The sequence below is a fragment of the Cephus cinctus genome, unplaced genomic scaffold (assembly GCF_000341935.2).
Source record: "Cephus cinctus unplaced genomic scaffold, Ccin1 Ccin1_scaffold0008, whole genome shotgun sequence".
NCBI classification, from domain to species: Eukaryota; Metazoa; Arthropoda; class Insecta; order Hymenoptera; family Cephidae; genus Cephus; species Cephus cinctus.
Genome location: NW_014332759.1, coordinates 98,672 through 120,166, shown reverse-complemented (window position 1 = coordinate 120,166; position 21,495 = coordinate 98,672). Strand labels below are relative to the sequence as shown.

Sequence of the window (21,495 nt, the reverse complement as noted above, 5' to 3'; positions counted from 1 at the left end):
CGTTTTAGTTACCAGAGAACCCAATATCTTGTATCATGAATTTTTATTTTGATTTCAGATAATTTTTAAGGTCAGTCAAATTAGTCTTCGCAGTAAAAACTTTTCGTGTATAAATATAATTCATAACGATGTTTAATGAGGGTAACTAGTATATGTGTAGTATATGTATTTTGCTTTGTGTTTGTCAAGCTCAGACGGAGCTCGACAAATGCGATTTTCATTTGCATAGATTAGATAAAGGGACCCATCGGTCGCACTGAATTGAATCACGCTATTTGCTAACCATGAATGAATTCAATTTGCTACTTAATATTCAATATTTATCATTTGACAGAGTCCAATATTTAAATTTTATTGCCAGTTTTGTATGTTCTGTTGAATCCTCCAGTGGTGAATTTTAATTCAATATGTAAAGAGCAGCGTAGAGTGGACAATATTAGTTAAATGAACGAACTCGAGATTCTTTTACGTAACGATTGAAATGTGAAAAGACTAATTGGTATAACTTGTTCGATATGCTGACATATTAAAAAAAAAACCTAACAAATTTTTTCGGTATATTTAAAAGACACGTGCAAAAGAATGAGCGTACTCAACATACAAAATTTAATTCAAAAGTAAATAGTGTGAAGAAAAGTGAAAAGAAAAGTAAAGATAAATAATGAGTAAATAATACTGCTGGGCGAACTTGAAAGGCGGAATATCTCATGCTACAGCATTCGGTGAGTACTACCAAATTAAAGATACAGTGAAGTTCGAAAGTATTTTTGATGCGCGAAATTCGCGTCATATTGTATCTGACGGAATGGAAGAGAAACGAAGAGAAAAAAAGCGTCGCGGCGCCGACATGTCGAATCGGTTATCGATTTCTTCAATTTACGAAAGAACGGAACAAAAACTTTTTTGACCAAGTGAAAACCATTCGCCAACGTGGTATCTGTTTCGAAGCACGAATCACTTATACTATATAAAGTGCACGAAGCACTTATACTATATAAAATCGTTAATATAATCGTATATTTACTTTTAAGACCTTTTAACAAGAGAAAAAGAGTTTATAGCTATTTATTTAATTTTTTCAGTTAATGATAATTATTTTGAAATTAACCTTCAGACTACCTATTTTTTTTATTGAATACATATTCGACATATGGCGCAAGGGGTTGATTATCCAAAGCTTTAATGTGCCTCTTGAACCTATATACATCTAGGCTGTCAGCAGTTCAGAGTTCAATTCTCTCTTAAAAACCCTATTAACTCATTTTATGGTTCATATGTTTTTTCAAAATTATATTCAATTAGCGGTTGATAGTTAACTAAATTTCTGTTCAAGTTTTACCTTTAATTTCTTTTCTCGAGTTGACTTCTAGTACAGAAACGTGCGTTACCTTGTCTGTACTTATCGGTTCCTACAAGGACCATTGATTGCCAACGTCCTTTAGACGTTGTTTCTTTGTTGTGTAATAGTATTACGATTGCCTTTCGAAACTTCTGCAGAATTTATCCCGCTTTTGCAGACTTTGAGATATGCAAATCCATTCCTTATTCGATTCTCTAAATCCAGCTTTAACTTAAAGGGAGAGTAAAGCAACTGTGAAGCTTAATTAAGGCGTGTTTACTCGGAGCTTACTTATAATTTAGGTATCGCTTTTTCGAATTATTCGCATTGCTGCGAAGCTTTACGTCACAACAAAAAAAATGTTATGATTTTTGTGAAACCGTCGTAGGGTCCCTGGAAAATAACTGGCCTGTTCACTTTTTTTTTATTAAAATGTATGTGCATGATGTAATTTGAACACCGTATTTCAGATGTGCTAATAAAATCGATAAACTACAAGCAATCAATTACACCTGTACTTCTGCTCGCATATGTAACAATGCTGGACCTTTATTTCCCTGTTGGGAATTTGAATTGAACGTGAAGCTACTGAATTGTAAATTTACTTGCAATTCTATCCGACGAATCCATTCAAATTTTGAATTTCCATCATCCGACTTGAAACCTGTTGTTCCCTTGGGACTCTCGTTAATTGATCTACTTCTGTGAAATTTAGTACCGTCCAGTCACAGCGAAAATTGATGGTGTCCAATTTTCGATTTCTTTTATTCGCTAAAACTTTTACGGTAAAGGTACACTGATTTATATTTCTATATTTGTGCGTCGAAATGGAGTCAATTTCTAGTAATTTCTCACAGGAGCCTTTACTCGAATTTCAATTTCCAACTTAGATTGAAGTTCGCTTACCGAGTGGAATTTCTTTGAAAATTGTGCAAAGAAGAACCAAGCGAAAAAGAAAATCAGCTTAATGACAAATGGGGTAGAACTCCAAACGGGATATAGCTTCCGGCGTCAATCACTTGAGTTAGATTTCACTCCGGTAGGTTCCGTTTCGACATCCGGTCTCATTAAATAGACGCCCCATTGGCTTCCTGCCGCGCTGCCGATAAGACTAAGATGCCTTTGATTATCGTCGATTTGCAATGTAGATACTTTAACGTTATATTTCTTGATGAGAATCTTGGACTTTGTTGGCTGAATATACATATATACTTGTCGTTTTATATAAACCTTCTTATCTTCAGCTATCTACTTGAATTAATTATTGTGAAACATTAAATTTTATTTATTTATACAGTATAAAGTGACGTGACTAATTTTTCGACAAGGTAACGTAAATTTCAAAAATTAACTCTGAACATTTCACGTGTAACTGTTATATCCCTTCCTCTTATATTCAATTTTTCCTCGATATTTGACCTTCGAACTTCACAGCATCACATTCTGCTGGGTTCTGTTATGTATTTTCTGCCTCAGCTTTAAACTCGCCATCTTGGATGCTATGACCTCTGACATTTACCTGCTCCATTTTCATTATGGAATCATCTCTAGGCTCGTACATCTAGTTTAATAGGATTTCTCTTATCATGCACGGGTTAAGGGAAGATGGCACCTCATATAGATACAAAATCTGTGATGTATACTATAATGATTAATTTAAGTATTAAAATCTTTAAGTTAAAAGGTAACACGCTGATAAATTATATAAATATTTGTTATGACTGGCGGAAAGTTTATTGGAATAAAAATATTAACTCAAAATTTCTACTGAATTAAAGAGGGACGCTGATTTCATATTGAAAAATGGTTCTAGATGACGAGGAGTCGTTGAATTTTTCGAGTTACTGTCCGGAAGCAATAGCTTGTCTGTTTAAAATAGTCACAAAAACTGACACAAAATGTACAAACTTCAGCCGGAAGATTATGGAGGAAGACGAAGACATTAGAAAGTCAGCCAAGAGAGTTCAGGATCTTCGCTGTATCCTTGAAAGTTCAGAAGACAAAAAAAGAAATGTAGCCGTGCCAAAAAGCTTTGGAGGAACTCGAGATTAAGAAAAATAAGAATATCAAGAAGGATGGAGAGTTCCGTCTTGTCGGCCATTAAAAATGAATGATTCTCATAAAACACGAATAGCGGAGAGCAAATAGCGAGAAGTTTGTGGCGACGTTGTTACATTTAAAACTCTTTTGATTCTCGCAAATCGCTCCTAGATCTTTTAGAAATTATACTTTGAGCCACATCGACCAATACAATAGTGCCTGTAATTGCAAAAGTCACAGGACGAGGTAAAATTTGTTTTAAAAGATTGGTAGCACATAATATTGTAAGAAATTGCAACGCAGTAGGAATAATTGCAATTTAATTTTATCTTGGGTCTTTCGTATCGGAACGATTTCTTTAGACGAAACGTGAACACGAAAAAATAGGGTTGCCTTCAAAAGTCAAATAATTTATTTTCTTTATGCAAGTTCAGAACAACAACAATAATAATATTTATTAGTTTCAAATGTCCAAATTTCAGATATGTCGTATATGCATTAAAATTATATCCCGATAAGAAAATTGATTACTTGACGTTATCGACACTTTTCCGTCGTCATGTTTAGGCAATAAAGATTACGATCTAATCCGTAACTAAAACCAAGTATCGTCCTATTACTAAATTATTGTTGTATTTATAGGCAGCGAGTGATTCAACTTTTATAAACCAACCCGTATTGACGGACTAGTTCCGATGTAACGATTTTCAGATATGTTCCTTGTCGTTGTTTTTCCAAGGGAATCGAGATCCATATGGACCGAGATACTCACAATGAACGATCGACCCAGTAGATACTTGGGACTCATAAAATATTTTTTATGCCGCCTTTTATGATCTAATAAACCCTTATACTGTTCTGCATTTTTTTGTTTTCATATTCATTTATTCAACTTTCCTTCATTTTTTGTTGTTGTCTTTCTGAACCTTTCTGTTCATAACTATTTTGAATGAAAAAAAATATTAGGATGCTTATATCTGCTTCAACACTGAAGACATTGGATAAAGCAGGAGAATGAAGAATATCACGGAATTTGAATAATTGTATAAGCAAACAGCTGGCAACTTCATCTCTTTCAGTTTCTAAGATCTTTTGGCGTCAATTAGAAATTAGTCTGTTTCAATAACTTTGCTCGCTTTCTGCTTCAATGGTACAATATTTAAACTTGCTTTTAGAAGCATATGGTCTTTGTAGGTTTACAAGGCTTCACGTTGTAACTTTATGTACACGTGCATAAATACATGCATTATTTTATAATTATAATTATACTAATTAATATTTGCGTACCCTTTTTTTGTCTTAATCAATTCTTGCTCTGTCTTCGATGCATTCAAGTGCAAGAGAGTGAAAGACGATTACCTAATTAAATCGTTAAAAAACGAGGGATGGCGACAAGCTTAGTGTCGTTACGTAAAAGCAATATTGGAAAATGAAGAAAGAGGAAGAAAATCGTTAGGGTTCACAATTACCTTGTGCACTTGATTTATTCTATTTAAGTAGACAGTTCCTGTCAAATAATAAAATCACTATCCCAGTCCAATAGGGTCTGCGCTGTCATTACTATCGTATAGAACATGAAACAGTGTGTTGTGACTTGATGAAAATTAAGGAAAATAAATGTACCTAGATAGAGTACTGTGCTTGTACGAAAAAAGATATATAAGAAATTTCGTTTGCAAAGGTAAATAAATGAAATTTATTGAAACATTCATTAATTTTGTATGCGTGACGTTTTCGAGCTATACGTATATCGTTTGCAAAATTTTAAAATTGATCTGCTTTTGAAATTGAACTTATAATATCAATTTATTTGGTTTGATTACTCAACCGAAATTTTGACTTCAATGATACGCGCGCGCACAAGTCTCCACCGTTTTACTTATTATGGATATTAAGATATTATATATTGAAAATTTGTTTCAACCTAGAATATCGATAATTATTATTGATGCATAAATTGTATTATATTGAATAACAGATATGCATATTTCGGTTAACCTTGAAGTACAGTGAATCGTTATTTTATATATTTCAATACGCGAAGCCTTGGAGCAATGACTGGATATCGAGAGGGATGATGCAGAATAACAGAAATAGCAACGCGTATAGGAATAGCAATATAAGTCAGGACAAAAGTTTTAGTATAAAAAGCTGCACAGCTTGCAAACATCGGAGGTAAGGACTTTCAAGTAGACGTCAGAAAGTTATCATATTTGTAAGTGTGTATACTAGTGTCATATGAGGCAATAGGAAAACTGCCGCAGCTCGCTTGAGATTTAATTTAAATCAGACTGGCAACATATGACGGCAAGAATCAAGGTGCCTAACTTTTGGCTGAATACTAAAGGATTTCATGAAAAGAAAAAAATATTTTAAAACCGCTCACTACACAGTTACATCATTAATAATTAACAATTTATAAGAAGATAATAAACGATAGTGTTATAGTTGAAATTAAAGGGTATTTCGTTTCAATTTTTGTTAATATTGAAAACAAACGGTTTTCGCATCATTTAGGGTCGGTATTATTACAAATAATCTTTGACTAAAGCTTCAATTAAAATTTAATTTATAAATTATCTTTATTTTTCTGATAATGGCGATTTTGATCGAGAATCAATTAAGTGATGATTTCAGCTACTAGATATTCTATTGCGCAGTTTTGTTTAGTGGGTGATATTGAAAATGTTATAATAATAAACATTAGGACGGTGATTGAAATAATATATAGGTCGTTTATTGCATAATCGGTGAATTAAACGTCGTACATGAGTATTGTTGTACATACGTATAGTATATATATACTGTTCTGAAATGGAGTGGGATGTCAATATGTTCTCATAATGGACCAATGATATGGGAAATGGGGAATTTAGCATATACATCAGCAGCAGCACGGAGGTTATTAAAGCAGACAATATATGTATAATTAATTATGATATGACATAAATATCCCTATGCATAGTTATGTCAGGAATTAGTCGGGGCTCGTGATAAAACAAGGGAAGTAGGACACGAAAACAATTAATTGGAAAAATGATAACGAAAGTAGTACTGGACGATGGTAGAAAAGAGATTCATTTAAGAAAACTAATTACTTAATTAGTATCAGGAGGATTCGTAAAGTAATAAAATAAAAGAAACCATTCATTATAGATATTACGACGTCAGAAGTGTTTCTTGAACTCTAACGAATATCATCGGTATATCCGGATTCTAAAAATATATTGGGTACATTTACTTTGGAATTGTAAATAATGACGATAATAACAAGCAGTAAAGTGTTACGTAAATATTTTTACTCCTCGTGAATAACACAGATTCTAGCCTGTGCCTTTACGGCGCATTCCGCGCTTTAATGATTCTCATTGTTATGGATCGAAGCTAAAGGTTGAGGAGAATACTTCGATATGATAATTCGATAGTTACACTTGGAATTAATGTGTATTAATACAAAAATAATTTTGATAATAATAATAATATTTGAGATTTATCTGTGTATACTGTATACAAAAATTCCAAGCGTGACTATGGATTATATAGATTCTCATATTATTCTGCATGTGTTTTTAAATATTATTAATCGTTATACGGAAAGTACAGTCCCGTAAGAAAATATCTTTTACAACGTGTTTTGCATTGAGAAAGGTTATGGAATTTAGATCATTTGATTCAACTGAAGCATGGAGACAAGAGCATAACAGGAGGTAACGAGGGTAAAGTATTTCAATTGACTTATAAGTATTTAGGAAGAATTAAGAAAATGCATATTCAAAGGGTAAAAGTTCAGTTAGTAAGTCTGACAATTTTTATGCTTTAAAAAGTGCCCAGCTCAAATTCTTGTTGAATTATTCAAACAAATTACGAATCACACAGAGTAAATTTGACATCTTTATTAATTACGTAAATTGTATAAATTTATCGAATTCTTCACTTTACGTTTTATGCTTACTTTGTGATACATGAAATTCGTTATAGTCTGGCGTAATAATATCGATTATTTATTCACGTTTTATTCATTGTTGAGCTGAAACAGTGACGAAAATATAGACAGAATTGCATGTAAAACAGAATGGCAAATTATATTATCGATTGAAATTAATAGAAAAGAGGTAAAGAGCGGCAATCATTGAAAATATTTACTTAGAGTTAATTGAAAAGCAGGAACCACGTGACAACCGGTAGCATTTCCAGTCGTGTCGGCGCCAATGGACGGACTCAAGGAAATTAGGGAAATCCATTCCGATTCCGAACTAACGTTTTGGTAACGAACGTTCATTAGTGCAAAATGGAAGAATGATCGACGCCAATTAAAACAGACAAAGTATTATATAACCTATTACGATTTAATTTTATACGTACGCCGAGAAATTCCACGCGTTTTCAGGTCAATTTACAAATCCAGTCTTTGTAAAGTCCTTGTTGACATTCCTTATCTATAAATGAAAAAAAATTTAGTTACTATCCCCAAACAAAATGTTTATATCCTTCTGTCGTTAAATTAAGAATTTCTTTAATAATGTTGCCTTAGAAGAGTCACTCTTAATGACGTCCCGTTCTTTCGAAATGTCTTCTTCGCTTTTTCCTACTTGGGGCTTTTCTTGACCTCGTAGTACAAAATGTCCCCTTTCCATCGTCTCTTTAGCTTTAAGGTCTCGGCTTGAGAGCTTTCTTGCTGGTAGTTAGTTACTGTCAAAAATCGTCCCCTATTTCCAGATCATTGGACGGGATGTAGATATATGCGATAACTTATTTTTTTTTACAGTAAGGTATAGTCTAGGTTTTTATTAGAATAATTTGAGAACGATGTTTTTTGCTACTTCAATGATGTATGGCAAATTTTTTTTAATAAAGTATGTTGTGAGCCCAAATACAGGGTTCACGGATTCGACTGCCGGAAAGGGTTTTCGGGAGTCAGGTACTTAGGGATTCGTTGCCCGAGTAAAAAGTTGGAACTTAACTCTCGATAACAAGTAAAAGATTTATTTGAAACAAAACAAGTTACGTTAGAATACACTATTGGAATAAACCGTAAACGTGGTGAGTACGAAATCACGAGGCTGGAGGTTAGTACTTCGACTAAGTTACCGTAGTAACGCTTCACTCGTAGCTCTCTTACTTCGTCTGACGAGCCGACAGGCCATCCGCTTTTTATAATCTTAATTATGGATTTTTTTAGAGATACAATAACCAAGGATTGTTTCTATATTTCGCCATGGTGTCGGTGATGTGTCTCCTTTGTTTCCAGAATATTGGCGAGTGGAATGTGCCGCGTCGCAGCGTGGCCATTCCGTCGCTTCTGACGTAGGCGCGTTTCCAAATCTATATTATGGTTTACAACATAGTTCTTTCTAGTTCTTTCGCTCCTTAATTCTCATTTTCTCTTTGTAGACTTCAGGGTGACCCTTTCGCCTTTATTAGAACATGACATTTTTTTTTCCGATACCGCAGGCTTGCTCGGTAGATGTTTTGGTCGGAGCTGCTTCCCTACGTAAGCTGGTAGTTGCCTTTTTATTGGTCGATTGTTATTTTTCCAAAGACGGGAAAAAGGAAACGAACGGAAAACGAGGTTGATGCGACGAAGAGTAAGGTCTGTAACGTCTGTAATTTAAAATAGATAATTATAATCTTAATATTTAATTGTTATATTGATCAGTGTTACCGACGTCATGGATATAAGTTTTTCTTAAATCGAACTTATCTTAAAATCATTTAGTCCTTAAATTGATATAAAAGTTCATACATATAAAATATATAAGTTTGATGCATCAAGTTCATAAAATACAAGCGCCAAAGACTTCATTTGTATTCATCCTCTAATTATTGTGGAATTTATTTATCGAACGTAACGAAGACAACGTCGATTGTCAGTTATTAATAAATTTTATAATACGGACTTACGAAGAATCCTTTATTTATACTTTACGCAACGTTCGCAATGCCTAGCATCAATTCCTGGCCAGTCTTTTGGCTTCGTTCCATTTTCCCAAATTAATAATGGTCACGATTCTCTTTTACCAGGTAAGATTTTCCTCATTTTTTTTTCTTTTTATCACTTAGACTCGCGTTGCTTCGTTTTATGGATCAAGTACTTCAGCCTGAAACGTCTTGGATTAATTGATATAGCTGCTTATCATTGTTAATAATAAATTTTAATACTTCCTACTAATTGCCTTACTTTTTAATATTATTTTGAAAAAGTTCTTTAGTACCCAGGAAATGTCATGCTTGTCATTACGAATTTTCTATCAAGCCTGGCCGTAATCCTTGAGTATGCTCGTAATTAAATTTCATGGCAATTTCTGCAAGGTATCTAATTACACATTAAAGCACAGCTTTACTAGTAACGAAACAGTCTGTTACTTATTATTGATATAGAGTTTATTAATTACTTATTATTATAATAGATTATTAATTACTTATAATTACAATGTAAATGCAACCATTATACTGAACAAGTACACTATGAAGTCGAATATGTTTATTAAAAATTTGACAAAGTATATTGGTGTACAGATTTATACACATGACCTAATAATACTCTTTTAACAAAATTGGAAATTCCCGTCTAATTGTAAGTACATATTAACCCGTAGGCTGCCGAAAGTCTTCAGGCGCGAAAATAAGGGCCTAATGTTTTGGCGATAAGTCTCCTTCAATATAGTATGCATATGTATAACTATCTATTCACGCGAATAAAAATCCATCTTTTTTTATTTGTCTGCACATAAGTCAAATATCGACCGGCGACAACTACAAAACTTTCGACATTCGCAGCATTAGAGATTATGATAATATTATATAATATTGTAATACCTTTATTGCACCTTCGTATATTACCTGTGTTCTCCATATATTACGTAATTTGTATTAGACTTATTACTTTTACTCAAGAATTAATGACACAGTATTACCCTTACTTACTTTTCTAACCTGGCTCTACTGCCAAGCTTGTTTCTACGTAAGTTTTCAATAAACGAAAAGAAAATTATTACATAATTATTATTCAATATCAAGTTGATAAAATCGTTTAAGCTAAGAGCAGAATGACGTCAAACTATACTTTTAAGCTATTCTACTCGTCGTAATAGAATTGCATTCGAGTTCTACAGTCTCACAGGCCTCACAGACGTCACCTTGTAAACTGTGTTCCTAAATTCGGACCTGTCTAGTTGAGGGTTATTACAAGCTATATCGTATACAGGATTATTCAGTCCAAACGCATCGCCTGAAGTTAGCTTGCCATTTGATTTTTACGACAGAGTCATCTTCATTCGATGTACAATATACCTGTACACATAACACGGTTAAAACCTAATTAATCGCGTAGCGTGAAAGAATAAAAATAAACTATACCTATGTTATTCCAGTTTTGATCCAATTGAATGTAAAGCATAGTAAAAATTGAATGGGATTACTATATTATTGTGAAAGCATATCAAGATATATCGTGTTATACGTAAATCTATTTAATACATCTAAAATATTGAATATGACGTATGATATTTAGTTTACAGTCGTTCGGTACATGCAAACGGAAAATTTCATTTTCCCCATTGATTCGCACTGCCTTTGAGCACAGTCCTGATAGCAACGTCCAAGCCAAAGTCTATCGTGGGAAATCCCATTAGAAGTATCCTATACGTAGAATTGGTAAGGGATCCTGTATAATAGAAGCGTACCCCTATCTGTACCTGTAGCAGGTATCGATCCTTCGGCGAGAGGCACAGAACAACATCTGTACGAGACGTATTCAACCTTCAGAAGCAGTTTCCTTCGGTCATGGTCTACATGAGTTTTGAATAAATTACCAGCACTGAAATCGAACCTTGTGGACATGCAAGTTCAAATTTAGCGGAAAAATTAATTTCATATTTTTCTCACAAAGTTGTCAATTTTGATTCAATATTTTACGAAATATGTATACGTATATGTTCTGCGGCGACATATTCAATATATTAATTATCAATTCACCGTACTGTGGTTATTTGATTGTAATTAATTGTCAATTTCAATTTACTGACAATTGATTTGAGTGCGTCATACAATTATTATGGTCGTTACTGATTGATCGATAATTTTCCATTATATATTGTAGATTGCAGATTAGAATGATCAACCACTCGATTCAATAGTTTATGGTAGAATTTATTGAGATTATAATAATGCATGTTTATATATATTTTTTGGGTGATATGAATTTTAAGTAAAAGATTATTTTATATGATTTTTGTGTATTGGTTTGGTAAAACATTATAGGTTATGTATGCTTTTTTTTTTACTGTTGTTTGATTGTTCACTAAGGTGGCGGAATATCCACTAGATTTGATAGGATAAACGCAGGTAGTGTATGAGGTTAGTTTCTTTCGAAACTTTATCTGAAGATCGAGCTTAGTTTAGTGGTTGAAAAGGAAATAAAAGTTCCTGACGGTTGTCTGGTTAGAATATTGCCTCGTTCTTTCAGCCTGTCGGCAGAAATCCTCCCCATTTTTCCTCATTATGCGTCGACCGGAACGCATTGGATTCTTCGGTCCGGTTGCCGTTGCCAAAGAAACGATGGAATCCAGGAGAAAAAGTTGGAAGAAAGGAGAGAACGAAGAAAGTATTATGGGATGATAGAAATGAAAAATTGAATGAAGTTGGGGAAAAATTTGACATAACAACTGAAATATATCTATGTATATGATTTTTCTACATTTTCGGTTTTCCTGTGTAAAGCCATCGATTAGCGTGGAAGTGTACATTTTCTCAATTTTATATAACAAAAAGATGCCTTTACAAAGCTATTGGCATTAAATTGTTATTTTATTTTATCGTATAATCTACATAAGAAAAGGGTGGTTCACATAACAGCTGTTATTCTCGGTAATATAAAATTTCACAGATTTCATTATGCTGTATATTTAATACGGTAATATTTATTAGAAAAATGTACATAAAGTCATATCAAATTTTAAGAATTTCCATCTGGCTTCTTCACGTTCCCGTATAGAAAATATTATCATCTCATTAAATACGAAAAGCAATTTCATTGAGATTTTCTTTAGACGAAAATAAATGCTCGTACGTAAGGGATACAAAAGGAATATCTTCTATTTTATGGTAATATATAGATATTTTCACACCATTGGCTGCCATAAGGTTGATTCGTATAGCTGGATAACTTCACAGAGAATCGAATATTGTTTTATCGATTCGAACGACTGAAAATTCTGTAAATCTAGACAGGGGTGCAGAGAAATTTTTCTATAACAAAGAAGTCTGGTAGATTGTAGATTCAAAATTTGAGATAACACAATAGTGACTGGTAGGCTATGGATTGGTCAAAATCGAAGGGAAGAAATTTTCCCTTTTAGTAGGTCAGACGCTCACTGTTACCCATGGCTTGGCTGTCCTGCGGAAGTACCTCACAAACAAACCAATAAAAGTCCTTTAGTAAAAGCGGCCTCAAAGTCTCCCGGGATAACAATATAATGGTTTGATGTATTTTCCTATCGGATGCTGCGCACATTCTTTCATCCGGCCTATCGGCGATCTAACGTGAGTTTCTCACCCTTTTTATTCTGATTTTCTTTCCTTCATTTCCCCCACCCCACTTTACCCCTTCAGTTATTCGCCCTCTGACCTCTTTTATCTATCAGTTTCTCTACTTAGTGCCTTGCAACCATTTTTGCTAACATTAAGATAGAATGAAGTTTTTATGATTCGTTTCGTTATATGTTAACCACTTTTTGGGATTAATCTGTAATATTAGATACGTTATCAGAAGACATGTTTGATCGATTTGATTCGTTATATGGATAGCAAGTGGTATATCGAGAGTTATTAGGATTATATAAATTTAGCTTAATTTGAAGAAAATTTGTATTTTCATTAATCTTTATGCCGAGTAACTATCTTAAGATTTTATACAATGGAAAATATGATATTGATATAATTCTTTAAATGGATTAGAATCTAGGAATATAGAATTTTATAATTGTTATACATGCATTCGTTTATACTATTTGCGATAGCGTTTTTATTATCTTTAATTTACGAGTTGACTATATCTTAGTTTATTATTAGATTGGTAGTAATATTAGTGATACTGCATGTAGGTATATACATTTTACTTGTAAAAAATCGTAGTTTCGTATTTTTCTTTGAAAACTTTTGTACCTTTTATAAGACAGTTTTACCACCCATAAAAATCTTTATACTCTTGTTTCCTCGTCTCAACAAAATCTAGTGAAATCTTTTGGATACCATGGAATCTCTTGGAAGAGTTTACGTTTCTAAATTTTGCGTTTCTAGGACAAGCAGCGTTGTGTGCTATCGTCCGAGAGAATCGATGAATTACAGAATATTATGAAATTTTTAAGATTTTTCACTTTCCAGATTCATCTTTTAGATGCCAGTTGTACGTACTTTACACGTACATATTCTGCACGTTGTAACTGCTACCTGAACGAATCATCGTAGTACTTTCATGGTGGCACGTCCAAATGTCAACGACGCAACAATTGTCACAAAATATTAATTATTTTATCCAAAATAATTAAGAAATACTTTTTCGAACTGCAGTTCACATTCCCATTTATATTTTCTACGTGGTTACATCAAAATTAAAAGTTTGTGTGGCCCATCGTGGCGCCAGATGGTCGAGTTGACAATTTATAGCTAAAACCAACGGGATCAATAATTTTAAAAAAATGTTTAACATGTAAACGGTCATGTGGCCTCTGAGGGACTATGCAGTATTGTATAGACAGTTTGTACAAAAAAATCTCGTATGACCGGTTAAGGGATGTAAAACGGTAAAAAACTTGGGCTTATAAAATCCTTGGTGTAAACGAATACCTAAAATACAAAATTGCTAGACCTTTCACATTTCGACGAGCGGATATTTTGTTATTGGATATTTTGACGTTGACATTTGGACACGAGATCATCAAAGTGCTATGATGATTTTTTCAAGTCGTATTTATTGAAGTAACAAAATAACGTCATGTACATGCAATCATAATTTTAGGTTATCGGTACACTTGTATCCTCCAGGACATACGTGATAATACAGTATTTAAGATTTATAGCGGACTCTTAAACTTTTTTGTTATTTAATAACTTTAATAACAAGATGAAAAATTTTGTGTTGTGGGAAACACATGAAAAAAAAAGAAGCTCTTGACGTCAGAATCAATATGTTTGCACGAGGGGAAGAACCTGGATACTAGCCAGTTTCTCACGAAATAAGACAGGAAAGCAGAAATTGGGAGACAAATAAATTCAGTGGTAAATCCGTTTTTTTCTATTCCTTTTTTTTTCATTTCCTTACCAATATTGAGAACAGGCGGAACATACGATCCTAGACAGATGGTTTCCGGTAGTTGAATCAATGGGACTCGGTTGATTTCCAGGGGCTGCTCTTTAGACTCATCTGGGAATAAATTGTGAGAGTGTACGTGGAGGAAACGGAAGGTTTGAGATTGGCTAGGAAGCCGTCAATCTCCTCTACGCAATTTACAACCCTTTTCGGAAGCATATTGGCCTTCCATTTGTCGTCGAATGTCACACATTTGTCACACAGAGTCATAATGCTTCACCATTGTCACTATCACCAGTAACACTCTTGTCACGGCCATGGGATATCTTCTTTATCACCTTTCTGCCATGTCCATAAGATGTCAATTGGATATTAGAGTCATTATTTTCATTTGTTACAAAATAATGAAGTAGGGATTGCCATTTAAAAAATTGTATTGTAATTACCGCACGTTACGTAATTTATTTTTATTTATTCAATTATTTCGGAATATTAGAGAACACAAATGTTTTTAATTATTACTAAGTCATCTTATTCGTTATCAATAAGCAGATTACTCAATTAATTTATCTTCAAAACAATTTCCTTCTGCTTTTTTAAATTTTATTCGATTCATTTCAATAACAATGTTATACATTACAGTATTAGATGTATACGGTATTTCGTTCTGTTAATAACTCAACTTTATGTATTTCTAGTTTAATTTATTCTGGGGGATTTCCTATCGATTCACTTTATCTCTATCTACGTAATTTGAATCATCTTACCACCCCCTCTCGATCACTTGCAATCCAACCTAACCTATGACTGAATTGGGTTGAATATTTTGGCAAAACCTCTTTTCTAGATTCTTCGTGTCCGAGAGTCGAAAGACTTAATCTTACCTTTACAGATAAATAATCCACTTTTATGAAAATGCTTATTTATTTTTCATCTTCCTCTTCAGAAGTTTTTCTATCTCTCGCTAACTTCGATTTCATCCTCGTATATCAAATAATAGACTAATACGGTAAAACTGAAACATCCTCATAGGAATATTTAAATTATTATTATATACAATGATTAATAATTTGCTACATTTTTCAGTTGGACTTCTTTATTGATTCACTTCGATCATTCATAATACAAAAAAACAACACATCACTGATTCTCTGGTAAGACTGGTCAAATATATTTTCCAATCAATTTATACGTGCGGCGAATAAAAATGTAACATAACATTTCCGAAAGCTACGATAAATCAGAATCTGTATTTCATATATGTATGTTTATTGCTGCCATTTCCATACATCTAAATGATTCATTGCATAGATTCATTCTTATCATTTGATATCTTTTATTCTTAGTTTGCCTTACAACCTTTATACGTATTAATAGAATTTTTATGTATATATTCTGTATATTGATGCACTGATTATTTACTGGTGCGCGTCGTAAGTACCGCCTCTTCAGTGTCAACTCTTACAATCAAATCACCAGAATTATTTAGCAGAGTTGCTTATTTCTTACAGTATAAGTAAGTGAAACTAAACTAACTTGATGGATTGAAATTTCAAGCAAAATGTCTCTAAAAAAGGTATTTTCCTTATATTTTTCATCTATTCTTATGTAAATTGGTTATTTTTCTATTGACTTCGTCATCAAAAACTTTTGATCTTCACAATGGAATGTCAAAGAGATGACATAAACTAGAGCAAAAATCAGTTTCTTAATTCTTACGAGTCGAACGCAAAAGAAGTTTCTTTTATGTATCGAACGTATTTGGTAGGTGTAGATTAAAGTAAAGAATTAAAAATAACAATAAACATTAACAAGTAAAAGGAAATTATTCATGTTGCTAATTGAACGATTTTCGAAAATTCCAATTATTACTTTATGTAAACTTTCAAATATTATCAATTACAGGCATTATTCTCTAATATAGCACTTGCTCTTGTACGGTAGAGTTCTAAATTTTCTCAAGGGATTAACATTCCCCTCTCTAATTTTCAATCGCACTAAGGACAACTGGATAATTAAGAGATACGAAACTTTATGAATCTTGTTGTTCAAATAAATTGAATTTCTTCTCAACTTCTAGAAAGTTACTTGTTCGTGAAATTTCTATTTATCGTAATTAATAATACCACATAGAGCTGGTATTCCAAAAATTCTGACTTAATTCCGGTACAATTTTCATTCTATCCCACCACGTTAATCTGCTACGTAAAATGCCCGACTACAACATAACAAAAGGTAAAATGTTACGTCCTAAATGAAGCCAAAAGACATTGCGCATTAGAGAATTTACAGGAAGCTTATACTGCTCTTTTGTTGTCAACCGCTTGTCAATGGTAGCGCAACATTGTAAGAAATTCCATAACAGCGAAGTCAGCCTGAGCAACAAAATGACATGGAAGAAAAGACAAAACGCATAAAGGAAGCAATGAGATGAGATACTGTCTATGAAGTAATAAGCTTTGTACGAATGAAGGAGTGAGAATGAAGAAATATTTTTTAAAATTTGTAATAGCTAATCATGTAATACGTAATGTTTAAGCAGGACTTAAGACTCGATGAAAACTATACCAATCCCTAGTTATTCAGAATATATTTATGTTTCAAATATATTTATTATTGAATAAATAAAAATGACGTTTAAACTCGCTATTTGTATTGTAAGAAAAAATATTGATAAGGTCCAAATCTGTTTATTCGGACGAATTTTCTCGTATACGTGATGCAATTTTATCAGTGTGAATATATTATAACGTGTGACGATGTGATTTTTTTTTTATGATAAAGATGGAGAATATCCAATAAAGATATCTTTTTGTATATTTTGCTGTTTACTTTATGATTGTATCTACTTTTTGTTACGATTTGGTTACGTTACCAATTGAATATTTTTACATCGTACATGGTTCTACTTCACTTTTTTCCATACTCGTTATCGATCCGCTTTCGTTACTAGCTTTTCTACTGAACGAGGTTCAACTGTGTAAAATCAACATTTACAAGACGCATTTCCTCGCGCCTTCGGTCGTTTCAAAGAATTTAACGAGTCTGGTGAATTGCCGTTTATTTGCTTTGTACCATTTTTTCTAGTCTTTTATTTCATTTATTTTCCTTTTTTTTTTCACAAGAATTCTGTTACCGTTCGTAGTTTTCTAGTTACAAGAATTCAGTTACGATTTCTAATTGCAATTCTTATATTTCTTACCTTCGTTACTGAAATTATGTAATTTCAAGTTTTGTTATTATTGCGCAATATTTCCATCCTTTGACGTATACAATGATAATTTATATAACTCTCTTTGATGTTATATTGTCGTCGAGTAGAAAAGCCGCCAGTATATTTTTATGGATGTGCCTTTATTAAAACAAATATAAAAAACACAATAATTATCAAAAAGTAACTCTTATTATAATTATGTGTCTACAATATTATTATTATGGCTTTTACACTATAGCGGAAATTGAAGATAACGGTAATAAGCAAAGAGCCGAAAAAAAAACATTTGTTTCCTCGAGTACAATTGCAATCAGTATTTAAATCTTTAATTTACTCGAATCTCATATTGGTAGTTCATATTATTCCCCTTTACTTTTAAAGCAAATATCTCAATGGAAAATCAATTTGGTTGGTGTTGGCGGTAATGGAAATAAATCGAGCATATCAGATGAAAGTCCATAATGCATTAGATTCAGACCGCAAAGTCGAGATAATACTTGCTCAATTTCCGTTCCCAGAATATTACGTTAAAAAATAATTTTGTGAGATGACATTTATTCTTATATAATAAAAAAATGCGTATATGTTGATATATTAACGTTTAAATGAATATCTGCTAGATTCACACTATTTCTTAACAATATATATATATATACATTGTTATGCCGTCGAGTTCTTTAGGATCACAAATAAATAATTGCACCGATTTGGAATTATATAGAAAACTATTATAGTTTATTGAAGTTGGTATAATGTAAATACTAAGGTAACACAAATCTAATGGGAGTAGGCACAATGATACTAATTATTCACAACTATGAAATACGCTCCAGGACTTCACTCTTAGCTAGGAACTTTGCGAGTGACCGCTGTGGCCCACAAGGTGTCTCTCATCGCTTTTATCTTAAACGCCTTATGCACAGGGTCTGCATTCGTCTAATGCTGACTTTGCGTCTGGAGATGAATTATACGATGAATCCTATCGTGGGGCATAACAACATATATAGTATGTATGTTCTAACGGCACTTTTCCACGATGTCGCAGAGATAAATGGCACCGCGAGAAATGATTAATAAAATACTCAATTAACTGGGCGCCAGGTATAACCAGAGTTATACCACTATCTCCTAAGGATCCCTGACCAGCTCTGATGCACTGAGGACCTGGGTTTCGGAGACAATAATAAAAATCTAACTAGTGAAATTATTTTATACAATACCGAACTATCGGAACCAAAATCCAAGGACGGATCCGATTTATTTTTAATAGAAAAACATAAAGACAATACTATTGAATATAAGTGATAGGCACGGAAAACAGATCGAGATGGTACCGAACGCACTGGGATATTACTCGAACGACATTATACGATAATGTTCCCGCTGGAACATCGCAACTGACGATACGATTAATAACGGTACGATAGTAAACGTTACGATAATGACTCACGCACTCGTGTGCTAGGCAGACGGTTCCGCGGGACGTGCACTGAACGATTAGACGCAAAGCCGGAAAAATAGAAAGAAGGAAATGAGAGACCGATCCTTTGTTTGATCACCGAATTAACTATCCTCGGACCCGTAGCGATCACGAAAGCGCAAGATGACGCGTAAGAGTACGTCGAACAGAAAAGATCGGTTGATCCCGTGAATTGAAAAATAGCCAAAATACCCCTGAGCGTCACTCACTGTTGTCCAGTAACTTCTACCATCCAGAGGAGCACACTCTCCTGGATAATAGGTCCCTCGAGTGGATCGCGATACGACACAATAAATAAAAAATCGGTACCAAACGAAAACACGTCTATCCCTGAGCCAAGCCACGTCGTGGGTAACGCTACAAATTTCCAAAATCGGGAACCTTTCCCCTGGTCCAATCAGGCTCGCTGTTACATTGGTTCCGTTAGCAAGCTCGCGATCTTCAATTGTTTTGACGATTCCGATGAAATAGATCCTGGCATTTTGCTAGGTTAGGATTGCTGAAGTTCTGTTTCCGGGAGGCGGGAATCATATCCACCTCCACTCCCTCGATATTCGGCTCCGCGCCAGTTCTGCAACCCTTGCGTGCCCTCGGATCATGAAGACGCTCGCCGCTTGCTTCGCGTAGTCGAGCCGCCAGTTGTGTGTTCCGGTCTGACGTCACCTCTTCTCGAAAACGTTCCGCCAGGCCCGTAGTTGGCTCCCTCGGACCCTGTCTCAATAGATATTGTGTCGAATCCTATCGGATCTGCTTCATGAATTCGAAAATAACGATACATTCCCCACAGGGAAATAAATAAAAATTCTTAAAATAAAGTCAGTCCAGCGCCACACGAAGTGCTCCGTAATCCATCAGGCCCAACGACGTAGCCGTACTCGGCTATTTTGTGACGTGAATCAAAATTCCATATATAATATAAACGTTTGCCAATGAGATAGTGATACCTATTTTTGAACTTGCGTGAAAAATAAAAAGTCGCAAGTTCGAACTTGCAATTTGCTTCCTCCGAATCGTAGGTATAATGTACGAAGTCCCTACACGAGGAAGCATTTTCATTTTTTTTAATCTTTGGCTTCCTCATAGATGAATCTTCATTTACTACCGGCGATTCAGAGGAAGCAAATTGCAAAATTTAAATTGTTGGCTTCCTCATAAAGATCAAAAACTTGAATATATGTAGAATCAGATCCGTTTAACCAATCTCGGCCAAATTTAATGCATATCACGGTTGAATGATGTTCTATACTTTTGGGAAGTTGAAGCTCAATCGGTCAAAGTTGACGGGAGTTATATTGATAAATTTTATTTTTTGAAAAGTTCAAAATATCATAAATTCAAAACGTCTCGATGGATTCGGTTCAAATGCCATACCAACCAACCTTTGGTTCGAATCTCTTTGTCAAGAACTATTTAACGAGTATCTCAAAATTTGCGATCACTAGAGTGATAACGTCTTTTTTGTTGTGAATTTATGAATCATAACGGAAATTATAGTGAATGAAGGGATTATAGAGCTACACGTGCCTGCAAAATTTAAGGGCTGTAGCTAATACCGTTCTTGAATTATATACGTTTGAATTACACACACACACACATCCGGACATTTTGTCCAAATCTATTTTTTCCACGTTTTGGCACATTCTTAACATGGTGACATGAAAATCTCGAAAGAAAAATTTTCCACCGTCACATAGCTTCCTCTATGAGCAAGCAATATATCTGAATAGGAAATAGTAATAGCGAATTTATCAGAATGTTAACTAAAGCTAAAATCTGTTCACGAGCTATAAGTAAAAATCCTATATCTACTTCACATATAGAAACATCCAATCGAAGATCTACAAATAAGGAGTGGCAAGTAAGATGTTTTTTTCTCGTCATTATTTATGTTTGCCAAATAATATTTTCAATGATAGGTAAACTTTTTGAAAACTCACAGCAAGTTGGTTTACTCGTTATTCCTTCTGGGATTCCCATAATTCCCTCACTGGTAATTCGATCGGTTGCTGTAACATGAAATAGGACCCTAAAGGATGGATACGATTGGTTACCGTATTTTTCTGGATTGAGTCAGGAGGGTAATGGGTGGCAATAGGGGGGGGGGGGGGGGTTTTTTT

General features: G+C 33.8%; 1 protein-coding gene across 6 annotated transcripts in view; it reads left to right on the top strand.

Annotated features, from left to right (window-relative positions):
• LOC107271374 (potassium voltage-gated channel subfamily KQT member 1) overlaps positions 1–21,495 on the top strand; it is a 116,237-nt gene that overhangs the window by 3,643 nt on the left and 91,099 nt on the right. For 4 of the 6 annotated variants that reach the window (XM_025091685.1, XM_025091868.1, XM_025091166.1 and 1 more), the window contains exon 2: positions 362–722. The gene's annotated coding sequence lies outside the window, so the exon portion shown is untranslated. Of the gene's footprint in view, positions 1–334; positions 723–21,495 lie in introns of all 6 variants that reach the window. The other 2 variants (XM_025091259.1, XM_015747347.2) reach the window with 2 other exon arrangements.